The sequence below is a fragment of the Macrobrachium rosenbergii genome, chromosome 18 (genome assembly GCF_040412425.1).
Source record: "Macrobrachium rosenbergii isolate ZJJX-2024 chromosome 18, ASM4041242v1, whole genome shotgun sequence".
Classification (NCBI taxonomy): domain Eukaryota; kingdom Metazoa; phylum Arthropoda; class Malacostraca; order Decapoda; family Palaemonidae; genus Macrobrachium; species Macrobrachium rosenbergii.
In genome coordinates this window covers 2,444,234-2,450,003 of record NC_089758.1, presented here as the reverse complement: position 1 = coordinate 2,450,003, position 5,770 = coordinate 2,444,234, and the positions used below count along the sequence as shown (strand labels likewise).

The 5,770-nt window shown below is 41.0% G+C and overlaps 1 protein-coding gene across 1 annotated transcript in view; it reads left to right on the top strand.

Moving 5' to 3' along the window:
- The first annotated feature begins 560 nt into the window (after positions 1-560).
- Positions 561-5,770, top strand: part of LOC136848026 (DNA-binding protein D-ETS-3-like) — a 282,273-nt gene continuing 277,063 nt past the window's right edge. The window contains exon 1 of the mRNA XM_067120065.1: positions 561-965. The gene's annotated coding sequence lies outside the window, so the exon portion shown is untranslated. The remainder of the gene's footprint in view (positions 966-5,770) is intronic.

Below are 5,770 nucleotides of genomic sequence, written 5' to 3'. Positions count from 1 at the left end.
CAGATGAAGTAGCAGGTGGTCTATAAATGCCCTGCACTTTATGAGGTTAATGCCCTCAGCCGGATAATGTAGATTTGATTTGCATGGGTCTCCTGATGGAAGGAAAAATAAGCACAGACAAGGCTCCTAAGAGTGGTGTAAAATAAATAGAGTAATAGAAATAGTAAAATCAATTTCTCTCTCTCTCTCTCTCTCTCTCTCTCTCTCTCTCTCTCTCTCTCTCTCTCTCTTGAGGCACCGGCCATAATTGCTCAATGAGAAGCTGGAAGGTGTGAAAGGCGTTAATAGGACAGAATGACATTAAAGAGTTCGAAAGGTCGCGTCGACTTAACGAGTGTGGTGGTGGTTAGTGGTGGTGCCTTTGGCACTGGTAGCGCCAGAATCAGTGGTGGTAGTGTGAGAGTGGTAGCGGCACCGTAATCAATATGTAGGTGGCGTTCGGGGATGACGGAGTTGAAGGAGGTGGAGGAGGACCGGGAGGAGAGGAGGAGGAGGAGGAGGATAGGGTCTTTGGATTAGGAGGAGGGGGAGGGGGCTTGAGCGCATCACTGCTCGCTATTGGCCGGGGCCGTCGACCCCCGCGGGAGCCGTGGCTCCACGCGACAATGGCCCTTAGGACGGAGTGGCGTGCGGGTGCGGTTTGTGTGTGGGCGGGGCAGCGGGGCGTAATTAATACACGATGGCGGCGTGATTGGGAAGGGGCGGGGCCAGCCATGACCCTGGCCAGAGCGCCGCCTCGCTACATTTCCCCCAGAATTTCCGTCGGAAAGGCTGTGGCTCGGCTTTTTGCTAGGGACCGATGCTCCTCGCCGCCGCCCACCCAGGAAAACACTCAAATTAACCCGAACGATTCCGCCGCCCATCCCCGGACGGTCGCCCTACCACCGGGGAAAACGTGCCCCGCGAGAAAGAGAAAGAGAGAGAGAGAGAGAGAGAGCAGGCGCCCTTTTTCACCGTATCTGAAGGTGAGTCATATACTCACGCCAGAGACCCTTACATCAACAACCATTGTCACACCTCCCACACACACACACTCACGCCCCCTCTCCCTCGTCCCCTAACCCTCCGGCGGCACCTGGTGCCCTTCACCCCTTCTCTCTCTCTGTCCATACCCCTTCCCTGCCCTCCCCCTTCCCCTTCCTTCCTTGTCTGAAATTTGTCAGGAGATGTTCCAGCCCCGGAACTGCGCTCTCCAACCCTACGTTATATGGTGGTTCCTCCTTCAGCCGAAGATTTACCCGTGTGACGACCCCGAAAGAAAGCGTCTCTGCCATGACCTCGTGCGAGTGAAGTGCCGCCCGGGGGCATTCGTCGGTGACGCCGAGTCACCTTTTTGTGTTGTGCTCGTAACTCTGTCTTCCGCCGTTTGTAATATTGTATCGTGGTGAATACTTGACAGAACAGTTTCTACGTATGCTGACGATGTTCTGAGTCTGTGTATATTCTGGTTTGTGTTGACACGTGTTATGTTCGTTTTGTAGTCAGTCTCCTCTGTCTCTTCATAAGACGAGTGTTTGTGCTCAAAAGTGCATTCATAGTGTTTTCCGCCCGTGTTCTGTACACGGGACCGAGCTGCCAGTAATAGATGCGGAGAGCAGAAAGGTGCCCAAGACAGGTGGGAAATTCTCAAAAGTGCAAAAGTCATTTTTAAGCGTAATTTAGCTTATGTACTAATTAGTAATACCTCCGCGGGCTATTCACCACTGCTGCGTGAACAAGATACTCACTTTTTCATTCATCGTTTGAATGATGAACTTGAGTATAGGCGAAGGAAGACCGGTATCTTTTGAATGGATGCAGGATATTTCTTTGAAAAAGAATATTCTGTTATCGTTCCTATTTTATTAGATGTGTTTTTGCTCCCGAAACAAGTGATTCTCAGAAGTTTTAGTTCATTCTTTTGTAGACGTGATTATATGCTTGAATGTCTTCTGAAGTGCCTGGAAATGTATATATATGTATATATATAAATATGTATATATATACATATACTGTATATATATATATGCGTGTATAGGTATGTTTATGTATAGCCTACTGACTACAAACTACTGTGTATATATATATATATATATATATATATATATATATATATATATATATATATATATATATATATATATATATATATATATATATATATATATATATATATATATATATATATATATATATATATGTAGTATATATGTATGTATATATATATAATTAAAATAAATCTTTCCCCTTTGAAAATAATGCATCATTGTTTTCTCAGTACTATTTAGGGCTGTAGTCTTTATCATTTGAGTACCATACACATGTTTAGAAGTAAAGACACTCTTGCATATTAATTATGTTCTTGTCCTGTGCGGTACTCTAGTTCTCAGTATTTAATATATTTCATTCTCAGTAGTATTTTATCTTGCCTATGCGTTGCTACACCTTGTGGTCAGTTTCTTAATCTTTATTTTCATTTTTTTTTTAGCTTAGACCCTCTTCCACAAGGAAAACACCAACTTTTTCATCCATTTAATTCAAACTCCTAGTCCACAATAAACATTTACGAATGATAATTACAATGTACAGCAAACTGTCGTTCTAAAGTCAGTGGAATTTTTTGAGGAATGGTCATAGTCAATATTAACAAAGTATTAGCTCATTTTTCTTTGTGTTTGCTCTTTCCAAATAGAGTACTGGCTCCTTGTTAAACACCGGTTTCTCTCTCTCAAATACTCGGTTCCTGCTGACTAAAAGCTTTGGCACGTTACCTTTTTCTAGTCTTGCTGTTTTTAAAAGCACCATCACTTAGAAAGCAATCTAATTTAGTCATCTGATTTACAAGTGGAGCGTAACTTAAAGAACTAAACGGCTGCTGAAATCAAATGACATCAGTGGTGAATGCTGTTGTCATTTACTGATCGCCATCTTTTATTTCAACATATTTCATACCCCAGGAATGCGTTCCGGCAGCTTCGCTTAGATTCGCTTAGATAATAAGCTGCAGTATACTATAGATGCATTTTCAAATAAGTAAATTAAAATGAAATAGAATAAATAAAAAAAAACATAAAAAACTTGAATAGTCTAAGGTTAAAAAGGCGGTAGGAGCCATCAGTTCTCACCGTGTGTCAGCTTCCACGCCAATCAAGGTTTCTGCTGCGTACCCTGACATCGCTCTTCTGGCGTTGGCCTTTCATTATATTTGATCGTCCTCAGAGAATCGTCTGCAAGTTCTATCGTCGACTGAATTTTCACGATAAGCGAGCAGCTTTTGTTTTCTTGGTTTCACCTCTCATACATTTTTCATAATTTCCTCTTTGTTTTTCGCTGCATCTGTTGCATCCACTTTTGCACGCTTTTGACTGACTTTGTGCTTCTTCGTTTGTATATTCATCGAATTCAAAATTCATTTATTGTTATGTCCGTATAACTGTTCATGTTATGGTTTTTTGTAGGTAATTTTTGCGACGTTCATAAAATCATCAATATTATTTATGAAGTGAATAAATATTCAAAGATTCCGAGAGTCTCTCCTTCAAAGGTAATTCAACTTTCTCCGACTGCTATAAACGTTTCCTCTGAAGTCCTTCAAGAACCTGTGACTTAATCATTTCGTACGGTCAGTGTGGTCCTTGCTACCACGAGAAGACGTCGCTGGTAGGTATTTCGATGACAGACTCTCCAACACTGAGATTTGCCACAAAGGGAGGTAGCGATTAATGAAAACAAAGAAGTTTAATCTAAGCCATAAAGATACATGTTCCCAGAGCCCTTATAAAACCGTAAAGAAAAGATATGAGTATTTTGAGCATCTGTCGTTGTCTGGAATCGCGCGACTCGACGGCCGTCTCGTGTGGACGAACGGGTGACTTCAGTCAAGCATGAAGAAGGAGGGTTTTCTCTGGATGCGGTCGGGTCAGGTTAAAGAGCCCCCTTTGAGTTTGTAGGTTCTCCCAGTGTTTTATTCTTTTCTTTATCATCAGATTTTTTTAATCAATCTCTCTCTCTCTCTCTCTCTCTCTCTCTCTCTCTCTCTCTCTCTCTCTCTCTCTCTCTCTCTCTCTCTGAATTAAAATGAAGGTGATAAGGACGAAGCATCATTCAGAAATTTCAAGTTTTCAGTTCCTGCTTAGTTCGAAGATTTTTTTCAACTCTTCCATGGGGTCTGGAATTTTAATGTTAATTATATTCTACGGTTTAGACAACGGATAAGCTAGGAAACAAACGTAAAAGCGATAGCGCAAAGAACAGTATTGTTTGTTGGGTAATATGCCCTTCAAAAGAAGGCATCGTGCTTACCCCATACAAATGGGAAAAGGGCACGTTAAAAGAAGAAGAAGAAGAAGAAGATACAGTGCATGTAAATCCTCACTTGACATTCACCACGGAAGAGGTTAAGGAAGTAGGATGATAGATGATTAAGGAGAGAGGCAAAGTTTTTAGGTTTCTCAAACGGTAACTGCTATACCTCAGTTTATCAAACTATAGTATTATGGATGTTAAAACCGGAACCCCCTAAAACTCAAAGACCACGAGAAAATAATCAACGATTCAGTTTAAATATATTGTATATAAATACAAAGTGTTTCATATTATGAAAATTTGACTTTTTCCGAATTCGAAGTAACGACATTCTACGTATTCCATAAACAGTTAACTCAAATTTGACAAGATTTTGAGGAGTGGAGCAACACTAGGAATTGGTGGTAACAGAATTTACACGACGAAGCGAAATTCGAATGGAGAAACAAATGCATACAATTATCGCGCTTGAATTTTGTAAGGAGAATATTTTCTGTCATGATAAAAAGAAAAAATTCGATCTGAAAGTTCAAGGGGGTTTTCTTTTATGAAAGAGTGGTGTATGCATAAAAGTAAGATTCCTGAATAGGCGAAGAAAGTTGCTTTTTAGGTTTGTAATATCTCATCTCTGCTGAGTGATATAGCCTACCTACTTATTGCTCTCTTAACTATTACTGTCTTGGTTCACATCAGATTTCGTCCATTCATTTACATATGCGTCTCTTTTCTTCAAGATCCTTCAAATGCGAGTAGTGTTCTCATCATTTACTCCTCACAGAAACCAGGTTCTGCGGCAGATATTTCCTCGCCCTGCATTCCATTTCGGTTAACTTCATTAACGTCCTCTTTCTTATTTTTTCTTCATTTCTTCTGGAGACACGAGCACACCAGTGGGCATCCGCAGGTATTTTTCTTGCGTGGAAGTCAATTTCTCTTTTTTAGACGACTTTTACTGGTCTAGATGACGTTCCGTTAGAACTTGCTCATGAAATGCTACTCTGGAATTTCACCTTTGCTGCCTTTCAAAATCGTCGTGTGTGCCGAAGGTTCTAAGGCCATTTTCTTTCGTATTTTTGTATACATCTATTACACTCGGTAATGATCGTGTTATTCGTGTCTTCAGAATGATTCTGTTCTTTGCACATCTGCCTTCCAACTACCTGACCATTTCCATTGGGCCGGAAAAGACACAATCCTAGTTATGGTGGCTCATTAATGGCAGAAATGTATACAGCAGTCATTTTTTATAACCGTTGCTTTCGATTTTATCTTTACTTTTGGAAATCTGTTCCACTTCTCCTTTCAAAGCATTTCTTTCTCACGCCAAAAATATTTAACCTTAATTTTTCATTATACTTTAATTACGCTGCTGGGAGACAGGGCGCGGGTGACTGGTACAATACATGTACATACGCTACCGGGGTCTAAGCGATGCCAGGGCAGGGCAGCCGATCGAGACTATAAAGTCTACCCCAAAGCCAAATCA